At 34.0% G+C, this 14,360-nt stretch overlaps 1 long non-coding RNA gene and 2 pseudogenes across 1 annotated transcript; 2 read left to right on the plus strand and 1 right to left on the minus strand.

The window, feature by feature from the left end:
• Nucleotides 1-4,314: 4,314 nt before the first annotated feature.
• Nucleotides 4,315-9,769, plus strand: LOC105126055 (pentatricopeptide repeat-containing protein At4g28010-like; annotated as a pseudogene).
• A 31-nt stretch (nt 9,770-9,800) lies between these two features.
• Nucleotides 9,801-10,761, plus strand: LOC105126056 (pentatricopeptide repeat-containing protein At4g28010-like; annotated as a pseudogene).
• A 2,396-nt stretch (nt 10,762-13,157) lies between these two features.
• On the minus strand, nt 13,158-14,354 carry LOC105125986 (uncharacterized). The gene is made up of 2 exons (XR_842336.1): nt 13,469-14,354; nt 13,158-13,245 (listed from the first exon to the last, which is right to left on the minus strand). It is a non-coding gene; the product is annotated as an uncharacterized LOC105125986 (long non-coding RNA).
• Nucleotides 14,355-14,360: the final 6 nt, after the last annotated feature.

The raw sequence follows: 14,360 nt of genomic DNA on the forward strand, positions 1-14,360 counted from the left end.
TGGTATCTTTTATCAATTAAAAATACTCTTTTTTAATATATTTGGAATTGTCATATTGGCCTATCCCTTGCTAAAATGATGTGGATGGCTTGTTGAGTTGATAATTTTTTTTCATGTTTTTTTAAATTTAATTTTTGAGTTTGACGCTTCAAGTTTTAAAAATAACCCTTTAACCCCCCTTTCCCTTGAGATCTAATTAATATTGTGTTTGATTATTATTTATTTTATTTTAAGTAAGTTATTTTTGTTTTTAATTCTTCCTCGTTTATTTTTTTATTTATCTGGTATTGTCTTAGTTCTTTTAATTAATATTTTTTTACTTTGAAAAATGTTTTATATTTATTTTTTATTTTATAATTCAACATTAATCTAGCTGAGAATCAAGCTTTTTAACTGAATTTATATTTATAATTTAATGAGCTACAAATCTAGAAATTAACTCAGGTATAGAGAATTCCACCATGTTTGCTTGTTTTTTTCCTTTCCTTTTTAAGTTTTTTTTTAATTAATTTCACCACTCAACATGTATTCAATTGAAGATTGAGTTTTTTTTTTTGTTTTTTTCTATATAATTTTCACTGATTTTAAAAATAACTTGGGTTACTTAAATTTTTTTAGTTGTTGTTTTTTATTAAACTTGTATTTTTTATAGATGAATTTTGTTTTTAATCAAATTAAATTATCTAATATTACCTAAATAATCTAAACGATACAGGGTCTCTCGTGGCGCTTGACTATTCCGATGAACTGCTAAGCACATTAATGTGTTTTTTAATTGTATTGTAACAACCTTACTAATAAGATCTGTACATTCTGAGCGAGCATGCAAAGAGTAATTTACACCAATATGAACTCCTTTGCGCGTATATCATCACCACCGCCTTAGTATTTTTATTTTTTTTAAAGTACAGCTTTCAAATATCATAAAAAGACATGGAGAAAAAAGCAAGGAGTTTTTTTTCAATGACCAATGCAAGCTTTTATTAGATCCATCCAAGGTCCGAATTTAGAGTGACATTCTCGCTCTAAAACGTGAAAAACCAATATGCTTTCCGGTTTAATTTTAGAAACCAAAAACCCCATGCTTTTATTTAAGAAAAGGTTTAATCGCTTCAGATGACACTTTCGCCAAAACATGGCATGGCATATCTACGTAGAAAAATCAACACCAGACTGAAAGGCCACCCGTGACTTGGCACTCCTTGATTGGTTACTTGTCCGTTGCTGAAACCGAGTGTCTTCCTTTCCATCAAAACAAGGAACCGCCACCAAGCATGAAGGACGTATTTTGCTTACCTCTTCAAATCTTATTTACTTTCCGAACAACCACACACAACTCCGTACCAGATGACTTAACGGTGCATGTCAGCCACGCGCCACCACTCAGAGAACGGGCAACAACAAATTCTCCTTCCGGGACCACGTTCTCCTCGTGAGTGATCCTCCTGTCTCGCCTGCGATCAGAGCGTGTAAAACAAACTCTATTCTTGCGAGTTTGTATGGGTAGTTAAACGGGTAGTTACCGAGTTATTAAGCGGTAACAGGTCTCCTGCCTCCCTGTACCGTTTTGTCTATTTCAGTAAAAACAGAAACGAAAGCATGTGAAAGACACCTTGTGGTTTATTTTTATTTTAGTACCCGTCACAGCTGTCTAGTCAAGGCAGTGGTCCCCCTGGGGCTCCACCATCCCGATGATCTCGGGACAATTGGGTCTCGGCCCGAAATAAGTGCCCTAACATAGCATTGGATCCCCCTGGAAAGGTCCAAGCTTTACAGGACCACGCCCAAGAGTCTCGAGCTTTATCGGGTCTAAGGCCTAATAGCAAATCGAATCTCCGGCACATGGTGGCTAGAGATGGCAACGGAGGCCATGCTCCACCTCGTCTCCATGGCAGCCTTCTAATCCATACATTACCATGCTCACGTTGAAAATAATAATTTGCAATCCTTCATGCCCGTCTTTATTAATTCCATCTATGTCATTTTTTTTTAATATTAAATCCATTAAAAAGATAAAATATTATATATATATTGATGGGTAATACCTTCCTTAAACCTCTTTTTTTTAAACACCATCACACAAAAATCATAACCTAACATGGAGATATATATTTTTTGACGTCTAACCCTAGATCGAGCCATGTTATGCACACACCTATCCCTGCGATAAGCTAGGATGCGCCCATACCCACTTTTATATTAAGCTATGGAACGTTTGAACTCACCCTCCTGTTAGGTAAAAGATATGACCATGCCCAACTTAACGTCGGGCTTTGGAAAGCTCGTCCCTAATCATTTTTGGATATAGTTACAAGCTAAACTCAATTTCTTTTAGATTCAGTATATGAGTTCAACCAGTGCCCCTCAAGTTCAGTGCATAGCTGAAATGCAACTCCATATTGAGCCTCCAATACTTTGGACAAGTTAGTAATTATAATACTTATCACATCCTATTAAATACGAACAAGTAGTCCATATTTATATTAATTAGATGTGATGGTACGAGTAATAAAATAATATCAATTTATTATTATGAGATTGCATATTTACTTCTTTTAAGTTGTATGAAACAAGTCAAGCTAGATAATATAAAAGAAAGTATGAGTATACAGGAAAAGGGTTCAAAACCTTATATTTCGAAACATAGACATATTTCTTCTTTTTTTACCTGAATTCTACATCTTCTTTCCTTTTCTCTTCTATGTCTGTATAAAAGCTTATTAATACCTTTATTAATGTCACTTTGCTTCATAAAAATACTTTGTACTAGCTTGATATTCAGAGGATCCCTATCAATACTATTAGGGGTCTTTAAAAAACTTTGTGCATATATTATTTTAAGAAGAATTTCACACTCCTTGAAGAGATCCATTAAAGAAGAAGCCGATACAGTTTTGAAATGAAGGTCATAGAATATACTATGAATGACGTACGAGGATCTCTACAAATAATTCCTTTCAGAATATTTTAAGTGATTTTTATATCATCATCACTTATCAAATAAAGTTAATTGTGGTTTTTATTAAAAAAACACAAATTACCATTGATGTGCATTGAAAAAATTATAAACATGATAAATTATTTATACATAGCTTCATATATGGAATTTCATTAAATTGATGGCATGCTACCTGCCTCCATAAGATATTTTTATCTATCTTCGCCCCTCACAACATGTTTTAAACCGTTTAAATTCAATTTAATTTTGAGGTTTTAATAATATCACAAATATGAAATCCTTGGAAAATTTTAATTTTAATATTAACTTTTCTAATATATCCATTTAACCATTTTTTTTCTTATAGAATTTTGAAGAAATAAAATAAAGATAACCAAAATAAAATAAATTTAATTTTTTTCAAATATGTAAATTCAACTTATTTATTAATTAAATTTATAAATACTATAATGAAATTCAATTATACTAAAAATTGATTTGAAATAATTTGCCCACTGTGTAGATGTTTGCAATTGCCGTATTTAATTGGTGTCTCATATGACCCAAAATTGGGCTATGGCTTTCTCTGCATAACACTTATTTTCTTGCAATGCTAAAAGATTCGAGCTTTATTTGATCTATCCAATGTCCAATTTTGGCTTCTTCCCTAATAAAGCTCTAAGCTTGCGATGCTAAAAAAAAAATGTTTACTTATCGCGAAGAGAAAATATTGGAAAAGGCTGCCGATTTGTTAGTTGAAATGGAGAGGTCAAATTGTGAACCAAATTCGTTTACTAGTTGTATTTTGATGGATGGTCTTTGTAAGGATGGTAGAGTGGAAGAGGCAATGACTTAGCTGGAAGAGATGAGGAGAAAGGGATTGGAGGTGGATGTTACACTTGTAAATGGTTTCCGTAGAAAAGGATGTTTAGATAGAGGGAAAGCATTGTTTGATGAGATGTTGGAAAAGGGTATTTCTCAAAATTTAGTTGCTTATAGTTGTTTGATGAACGGTTTTTGTAAGAAAGGGCTATGGAGTGAAGCCACTGCTGTGTCACAGAATATGACTGATAGGGGGGGTTCAGCCTGATGTTCATGCTTGTATGATTGTTGGGCTTTGTAAAAGATGAAGGCTTTGGATTTGTTTGATTTAATGATAGAAAAAGGTGAAGAGCCTAGTTCTGTGACATCTAATGTTCTATTCAATGGACTATGCAAGGATGGCCGCATTGGAGATGCTTTTAAAATCTCTGAAACAACGATGGAGAAGTGAAAGAGACCGGATGTGGTTTCTTACAATACTTCAATAATGGGACTTTGCAATAGTGGCAATGAAATTTTGTAGTTCATTGTTGGAGGATGGAAATTACGTTGAACCAGATGTAATCACACCTAACACTGTGATTCAAGGGCTGTGCAAAGAAGGACGCCTTGACGAGGCTGTGGAAATTTATGATACAATGGTTGAGAGGGGGAGCTTTGGTAACTTGTTCACTTGTATATTTTAATTGGAGAATATATGAAAGCAGGGATCATTGACTAGGCCATGGAAGTTTGGAAACGTGTACATGAAATGGGGTTTGTTCTGAGTTCAACCACTTACTGCGTCATGATTGATGGATTTTGTAAGACACTCATGCTTAATTTTGCAGAAGCAATGTTTAGTCAACCCGACATTAGTTGATTACAATACATCGATGACATCCTTGTGCAAGGAGAGTAGCTTGAAGCAAGCAAGAAGATTGTTTCAAGAACTGAGAAATTCAAGCTGTAAACCTGATATCATTTCTTTCAACATAATGATTGGCGGGATTCTGAAAGCAGGGGATATTCAATCTGCCAAAGAAGATGCATCAATGGGTTTGACGCCAGGTGCTTATACTTATTCATCATTTATAAACTGGCTGTCAAATCTTGGACAATTGGAAGAGGCAAAAGGTGCTTTTGACAGCATGATTGCCTCTGGCATTACACCGGACAACCATGTATACGATTCATTAATAAGAGGCTTTGGTTCGAAAGACGAGACAGAAGTCATAAACCTCCTTCGTCAAATGGCAGATACGGGTTTTGAATCTAATATTGTCAGGTTTTGAATTCTTGTGTTGTGTGCTTCAACCGCTTTTGTCCATTAAAATGTCAACTTCATTTCCTGCTCTGGTCTTTTTCAGAACACTGATAAGGACGCAGAGGAGAGTCCTCAACGCTTCATTTGCTTTTATGCGGGGCTGCCTTGGGGATGCAAATGCTGTTTGGATTTTTCCGTGCTATTCAGTTCCTGTTTTCATGTGTCCCAATCAAGTGTTCTTTGCAAAAGTGCTTGTGCCGCGTTCATGACTGGCTTGGTTTTTCTGTGACCAGGTATCTTTATCAGCCTATGGTGTCGAAATGTGTGGCTTGCTGGTGATTTTGCGCGTGATCATGCTGCTCTCAATAGTCATGTATTGGAGCCTTTTAACTTAAATTAGTCTCTCGAGTATTAGGTAGAGATTGCACGTGCATTATATATGACAGTATAATCACTATTTTATTGTGTTTAAATGATGTGAATGATATCTTTTATCAATTAAAAATACTCTTTTTTAATATATTTGGAATTGTCATATTGGCCTATCCCTTGCTAAAATGATGTGGATGGCTTGTTGAGTTGATAATTTTTTTTCATGTTTTTTTAAATTTAATTTTTGAGTTTGACGCTTCAAGTTTTAAAAATAACCCTTTAACCCCCCTTTCCCTTGAGATCTAATTAATATTGTGTTTGATTATTATTTATTTTATTTTAAGTAAGTTATTTTTGTTTTTAATTCTTCCTCGTTTATTTTTTTATTTATCTGGTATTGTCTTAGTTCTTTTAATTAATATTTTTTTACTTTGAAAAATGTTTTATATTTATTTTTTATTTTATAATTCAACATTAATCTAGCTGAGAATCAAGCTTTTTAACTGAATTTATATTTATAATTTAATGAGCTACAAATCTAGAAATTAACTCAGGTATAGAGAATTCCACCATGTTTGCTTGTTTTTTTCCTTTCCTTTTTAAGTTTTTTTTTAATTAATTTCACCACTCAACATGTATTCAATTGAAGATTGAGGTTTTTTTTTGTTTTTTTTATATAATTTTCACTAATTTTAAAAACAACCCGGGTTACTTAGATTTTTTTAGTTGTTGTTTTTTATTAAACTTATATTTTTTATAGATGAATTTTGTTTTTAATAAAATTAAATTATCTAATATTACCTAAATAATCTAAACGATACAGGGTCTCTCGTGGCGCTTGACTATTCCGATGAACTGCTAAGCACATTAATGTGTTTTTTAATTGTATTGTAACAACCTTACTAATAAGATCTGTACATTCTGAGCGAGCATGCAAAGAGTAATTTACACCAATATGAACTCCTTTGCGCGTATATCATCACCACCGCCTTAGTATTTTTATTTTTTTTAAAGTACAGCTTTCAAATATCATAAAAAGACATGGAGAAAAAAGCAAGGAGTTTTTTTTCAATGACCAATGCAAGCTTTTATTAGATCCATCCAAGGTCCGAATTTAGAGTGACATTCTCGCTCTAAAACGTGAAAAACCAATATGCTTTCCGGTTTAATTTTAGAAACCAAAAACCCCATGCTTTTATTTAAGAAAAGGTTTAATCGCTTCAGATGACACTTTCGCCAAAACATGGCATGGCATATCTACGTAGAAAAATCAACACCAGACTGAAAGGCCACCCGTGACTTGGCACTCCTTGATTGGTTACTTGTCCGTTGCTGAAACCGAGTGTCTTCCTTTCCATCAAAACAAGGAACCGCCACAAAGCATGAAGGACGTATTTTGCTTACCTCTTCAAATCTTATTTACTTTCCGAACAACCACACACAACTCCGTACCAGATGACTTAACGGTGCATGTCAGCCACGCGCCACCACTCAGAGAACGGGCAACAACAAATTCTCCTTCCGGGACCACGTTCTCCTCGTGAGTGATCCTCCTGTCTCGCCTGCGATCAGAGCGTGTAAAACAAACTCTATTCTTGCGAGTTTGTATGGGTAGTTAAACGGGTAGTTACCGAGTTATTAAGCGGTAACAGGTCTCCTGCCTCCCTGTACCGTTTTGTCTATTTCAGTAAAAACAGAAACGAAAGCATGTGAAAGACACCTTGTGGTTTATTTTTATTTTAGTACCCGTCACAGCTGTCTAGTCAAGGCAGTGGTCCCCCTGGGGCTCCACCATCCCGATGATCTCGGGACAATTGGGTCTCGGCCCGAAATAAGTGCCCTAACATAGCATTGGATCCTCCTGGAAAGTTCCAAGCTTTACTGGACCACGCCCAAGAGTCTCAAGCTTTATCGGGTCTAAGGCCTAATAGCAAATCGAATCTCCGGCACATGGTGGCTAGAGATGGCAACGGAGGCCATGCTCCACCTCGTCTCCATGGCAGCCTTCTAATCCATACATTACCATGCTCACGTTGAAAATAATAATTTGCAATCCTTCATGCCCGTCTTTATTAATTCCATCTATGTCATTTTTTTTTAATATTAAATCCATTAAAAAGATAAAATATTATATATATATTGATGGGTAATACCTTCCTTAAACCTCTTTTTTTTAAACACCATCACACAAAAATCATAACCTAACATGGAGATATATATTTTTTGACGTCTAACCCTAGATCGAGCCATGTTATGCACACACCTATCCCTGCGATAAGCTAGGATGCGCCCATACCCACTTTTATATTAAGCTATGGAACGTTTGAACTCACCCTCCTGTTAGGTAAAAGATATGACCATGCCCAACTTAACGTCGGGCTTTGGAAAGCTCGTCCCTAATCATTTTTGGATATAGTTACAAGCTAAACTCAATTTCTTTTAGATTCAGTATATGAGTTCAACCAGTGCCCCTCAAGTTCAGTGCATAGCTGAAATGCAACTCCATATTGAGCCTCCAATACTTTGGACAAGTTAGTAATTATAATACTTATCACATCCTATTAAATACGAACAAGTAGTCCATATTTATATTAATTAGATGTGATGGTACGAGTAATAAAATAATATCAATTTATTATTATGAGATTGCATATTTACTTCTTTTAAGTTGTATGAAACAAGTCAAGCTAGATAATATAAAAGAAAGTATGAGTATACAGGAAAAGGGTTCAAAACCTTATATTTCGAAACATAGACATATTTCTTCTTTTTTTACCTGAATTCTACATCTTCTTTCCTTTTCTCTTCTATGTCTGTATAAAAGCTTATTAATACCTTTATTAATGTCACTTTGCTTCATAAAAATACTTTGTACTAGCTTGATATTCAGAGGATCCCTATCAATACTATTAGGGGTCTTTAAAAAACTTTGTGCATATATTATTTTAAGAAGAATTTCACACTCCTTGAAGAGATCCATTAAAGAAGAAGCCGATACAGTTTTGAAATGAAGGTCATAGAATATACTATGAATGACGTACGAGGATCTCTACAAATAATTCCTTTCAGAATATTTTAAGTGATTTTTATATCATCATCACTTATCAAATAAAGTTAATTGTGGTTTTTATTAAAAAAACACAAATTACCATTGATGTGCATTGAAAAAATTATAAACATGATAAATTATTTATACATAGCTTCATATATGGAATTTCATTAAATTGATGGCATGCTACCTGCCTCCATAAGATATTTTTATCTATCTTCGCCCCTCACAACATGTTTTAAACCGTTTAAATTCAATTTAATTTTGAGGTTTTAATAATATCACAAATATGAAATCCTTGGAAAATTTTAATTTTAATATTAACTTTTCTAATATATCCATTTAACCATTTTTTTTCTTATAGAATTTTGAAGAAATAAAATAAAGATAACCAAAATAAAATAAATTTAATTTTTTTCAAATATGTAAATTCAACTTATTTATTAATTAAATTTATAAATACTATAATGAAATTCAATTATACTAAAAATTGATTTGAAATAATTTGCCCACTGTGTAGATGTTTGCAATTGCCGTATTTAATTGGTGTCTCATATGACCCAAAATTGGGCTATGGCTTTCTCTGCATAACACTTATTTTCTTGCAATGCTAAAAGATTCGAGCTTTATTTGATCTATCCAATGTCCAATTTTGGCTTCTTCCCTAATAAAGCTCTAAGCTTGCGATGCTAAAAAAAAAATGTTTACTTATCGCGAAGAGAAAATATTGGAAAAGGCTGCCGATTTGTTAGTTGAAATGGAGAGGTCAAATTGTGAACCAAATTCGTTTACTAGTTGTATTTTGATGGATGGTCTTTGTAAGGATGGTAGAGTGGAAGAGGCAATGACTTAGCTGGAAGAGATGAGGAGAAAGGGATTGGAGGTGGATGTTACACTTGTAAATGGTTTCCGTAGAAAAGGATGTTTAGATAGAGGGAAAGCATTGTTTGATGAGATGTTGGAAAAGGGTATTTCTCAAAATTTAGTTGCTTATAGTTGTTTGATGAACGGTTTTTGTAAGAAAGGGCTATGGAGTGAAGCCACTGCTGTGTCACAGAATATGACTGATAGGGGGGGTTCAGCCTGATGTTCATGCTTGTATGATTGTTGGGCTTTGTAAAAGATGAAGGCTTTGGATTTGTTTGATTTAATGATAGAAAAAGGTGAAGAGCCTAGTTCTGTGACATCTAATGTTCTATTCAATGGACTATGCAAGGATGGCCGCATTGGAGATGCTTTTAAAATCTCTGAAACAACGATGGAGAAGGGAAAGAGACCGGATGTGGTTTCTTACAATACTTCAATAATGGGACTTTGCAATAGTGGCAATGAAATTTTGTAGTTCATTGTTGGAGGATGGAAATTACGTTGAACCAGATGTAATCACACCTAACACTGTGATTCAAGGGCTGTGCAAAGAAGGACGCCTTGACGAGGCTGTGGAAATTTATGATACAATGGTTGAGAGGGGGAGCTTTGGTAACTTGTTCACTTGTATATTTTAATTGGAGAATATATGAAAGCAGGGATCATTGACTAGGCCATGGAAGTTTGGAAACGTGTACATGAAATGGGGTTTGTTCTGAGTTCAACCACTTACTGCGTCATGATTGATGGATTTTGTAAGACACTCATGCTTAATTTTGCAGAAGCAATGTTTAGTCAACCCGACATTAGTTGATTACAATACATTGATGGCATCCTTGTGCAAGGAGAGTAGCTTGAAGCAAGCAAGAAGATTGTTTCAAGAACTGAGAAATTCAAGCTGTAAACCTGATATCATTTCTTTCAACATAATGATTGGCGGGATTCTGAAAGCAGGGGATATTCAATCTGCCAAAGAAGATGCATCAATGGGTTTGACGCCAGGTGCTTATACTTATTCATCATTTATAAACTGGCTGTCAAATCTTGGACAATTGGAAGAGGCAAAAGGTGCTTTTGACAGCATGATTGCCTCTGGCATTACACCGGACAACCATGTATACGATTCATTAATAAGAGGCTTTGGTTCGAAAGACGAGACAGAAGTCATAAACCTCCTTCGTCAAATGGCAGATACGGGTTTTGAATCTAATATTGTCAGGTTTTGAATTCTTGTGTTGTGTGCTTCAACCGCTTTTGTCCATTAAAATGTCAACTTCATTTCCTGCTCTGGTCTTTTTCAGAACACTGATAAGGACGCAGAGGAGAGTCCTCAACGCTTCATTTGCTTTTATGCGGGGCTGCCTTGGGGATGCAAATGCTGTTTGGATTTTTCCGTGCTATTCAGTTCCTGTTTTCATGTGTCCCAATCAAGTGTTCTTTGCAAAAGTGCTTGTGCCGCGTTCATGACTGGCTTGGTTTTTCTGTGACCAGGTATCTTTATCAGCCTATGGTGTCGAAATGTGTGGCTTGCTGGTGATTTTGCGCGTGATCATGCTGCTCTCAATAGTCATGTATTGGAGCCTTTTAACTTAAATTAGTCTCTCGAGTATTAGGTAGTGTTTTTTTGTTTGATTTACCGGTATTTGGAAGCCAAACATTCTGACTAATCCAGTTAAAATAGATCACTTTATTATACACGTATCTCAGACTTGACGGGTTAACTTGGTTTGACGGGTTAATTCAGTTAATTTTGGGTAAACATGTTAATTATTTTATTCTATTTAGTTATCAAACTTTCATGACGCGAATCCCAGGTTTGAGTAGGTAACCCAGTTAATTCAGATTATTTTTTTTCTTCATTAGTTTTTTCTCTTCTATTGGTTTTTTTCTTTATTTTTTTAATTAATTTATTTAATTATCGTACTTTTATGACACGAACTTATAGCTAAACCTACATCTAATACTTTAAAGTCTGGTGTTGCAACTAGGTTCACTTAAACTTAAATCATGTAAGTACTTGTATATTTTAATTGGAGAATATACAAAAGCAGGGATCATTGACAAGGCCATGGAAGTTTGGAAACGAGTACATGAAATGGGGTTTGTTCTGAGTTCAACCACTTACCGCGTCATGATTGATGGTATAGTATTCTTGGGTTAAACGTTGCAGTTATGCCCAAAGCTTTTAGGTATATCTTTGTAGAAAGACTTAACATTCTTAGATCTTGACGTTTTTTTTATATTTTTCATGCAAGAAAAAAAATTAACCCGTGGCGTATGCTTTTGTTTTGTTTTTCCCTTTTTCTTTTCTTTTTTAAGCTTTTTATTGTGAATAGCATGGTACAATTCACAGTGAAAAAGCTTATGCCTTTAGTTTATTTTTTTTGCCTATAGTTTCTTAATATTAAAATTTTTCTGTTTAATTATCAAGCTTTCATGACACGAATCTCGAGTTTTATGGTTTAACCCAGTTAATTCAGATTTTTTTTTCTTTTTCTTCATTAGTTTTTTCCTTTCTGTAGGTATTTTTCTCTCTGCTTTTTCCTTTTTAATTATTCTTTTTTTTTTAAAATTAGTTCCTTAATATTACATCTTTTTTTATTTAGTTATCACACTTTTATGACACAAATTCCAAATTTGATAGGCAAACTTGATTTAACGAGTTAACCTAATTGATTCTGATTTTTTTCTTTTTTCTTATTATTTTTTTTCTTTCTGTTGGTTTTTTTAATTAATCTATTTAATTATTATACTTTTATGACACGACTACAAGACCTTGCAGTCAGAACTACATCCAATGCTATTATGTCTGTATTGCAACCAAAACCACTTAAACTTGAGTCATACATGTTTAATGTTATTATTAATATTATAAATATTACTTTTAAATCAGACGTTGCAGTCAAATATAAGATTCTTGGATATAACTTTATAAAAATACCTAATACTTTTAAATCTTAACTTTTTAAATATTTTTATGTAAAATAAATTGACTCGTAGCATCGTGCGGTACGTAACTAATTAGTATTAGATAGTGTATGTCATAATATAAATAATTTTTATTTAAAAATATATTAAAATAATATATTTTTTATTTTTTAAAATTTATTTTGATATTAATCCATCGAAACAATAAAAAATCATTAAAAAATAAAATTTATAAAAAGCATGGTTGAACCACGTAGAGAAATGTTCGATTAACTATCTACTAATTCCAAACAAAAAATATTCTCAATTGAATATCTAAAGTATTGAACATTATTCAATTGAGTCCTTCCATCCATGTTAGTTAACTTACTCCATCTAACTTTACAAAATTATACAAAAAAGAGAAACCATCTCGAGGAGAATTAACGATTCATATTTAAAAAAATAGAAGATGGTCCATCCAATTGAGGAAATTCTAGTATGGGGAAGCAACAGAAATCATTTTAAATTTTGAGAGCTGAAATGAATATAATTTAATAGTCGGGTAATGGAAATAAGGTTTGCCCAACCTTAAACCATTCACAAATTGACTGCCGGTGCCTGAACAACACAAGCGAGCATTTCACATAGAAAACCTGTTTGGATTCGCTGAGAGTCTTGGTTTCTTGCGAACACTCTGTATTGACTATTGAGGTTCTTATGTGGCGTTTAGCTTCAAATTTTCTAGGAAAAGCCATCCTGTCTAGAAAACCCCATTCTCTCACTCAAAAACATCAAATTTTGGTGTTTTTTCGCTGCATTTATAATCATTCAGCTTCAAGGCCTAGCTTATCGATATGGAGACGAAAGAAGGAGATGGGAAAAGAAGGATTGATGGCGGCCAAAGAGCTGAAGAGACTCCAATTGAATCCTGTCCGACTCGACCGGTTTATTAAATCAAATGTTTCTCGCTTGCTTAAGTCTGATCTTCTTGCTGTTCTCGCTGAGTTTCAAAGGCAAGACCAGGTCTTTCTCTGCATGAAGGTTTGGCCCTGTTAATTGTTTGCCTATTTACTTAGTTCTTAAAGATTGATTAATAATCAGTAAGCAAAGCCCATGTGATTGAATTTGAAATCTTTTCTGATTATCTTCTTAAATTATTGTCTTAAATTATTAATTCATTTAAAATTGATTCGTCTTTTGCTTTTGATTTTGGTCCTGTTCAAGACCGTAGAACTTTGGAGCTATAAATGTTTTTAACTTATATGAAGCTGAAAGATGCTTATTTGCAAAAGCTACATTTGGATTGATGATGGTGAAGTGGTGTCGAGATTGTTTTTGTTTTATCTATTGGTGAGACGAAAGGGAAGGTGCTTTCATGTTGGTTCATCTCGAAGAGGAAAGTTGTTTTCGAATGGTTTATCAAAAACAATATTTTTTATTCTTTTGGTTTTATGAATGGGTGCTGCGAAAGCATTTTTTGCGTTGTCGGGAACTTGAGGTTGGTTTGATTTCTCAGAGACAACATGGACGAAGCTTGTTCATTTGCTGTAGTATATTGGTGTTGTAGTCCGGCAGTGCTCGTTGATGTGGCTATTTAATGAAGTTTTTAGTCGAATCTTTGTGGTATGTATAGGTCGTAGTTGTATAATCATAGTAAAAATCACGGCCCGTAATTTATGCTCAGGCTGCCTGGGATCTGGATAGGTTATTGTGTACTATTTTGTTAGTGTACAAGCCAAGTGGTCAAACTTTTTTCCTTTTGCCTGTGGGCAACCAGAGGCGCCTTAGCTTCCACATTCTGTTTTGTTGGATGGTCTATCTTTCCATCACTTTGGTTTGTTCTTCAGGAGCAGTACTGGTGTTGAGAAAATTATGCTTCTGTCAAAGTGTGTTCAGCTAGCTTCTAGAGCAGGTTTGAATATACTGTTTTGGGCATGTAATGAATGATTTATTTGCACTGCTAAAGAAGTTTCCCATTTGGAGTTTTGGTTTAAATTAGTCGAGTATCCACCATATGAATAGAATACAAAAAAATGGATCAAAATGCAAGCCATAGGTATTTGCAGTTATTGTATACACAACTGACAATTGGATGCCAGTGGATGTGATCTAAGAGTTGGGGCATGAGTATCTTTAAGTGTTAACTTTTTTCATGA

Source organism: Populus euphratica, unplaced genomic scaffold, assembly GCF_000495115.2.
Source record: "Populus euphratica unplaced genomic scaffold, PopEup_1.0 scaffold44.1, whole genome shotgun sequence".
In the NCBI taxonomy this organism is placed as follows: Eukaryota; Viridiplantae; Streptophyta; class Magnoliopsida; order Malpighiales; family Salicaceae; genus Populus; species Populus euphratica.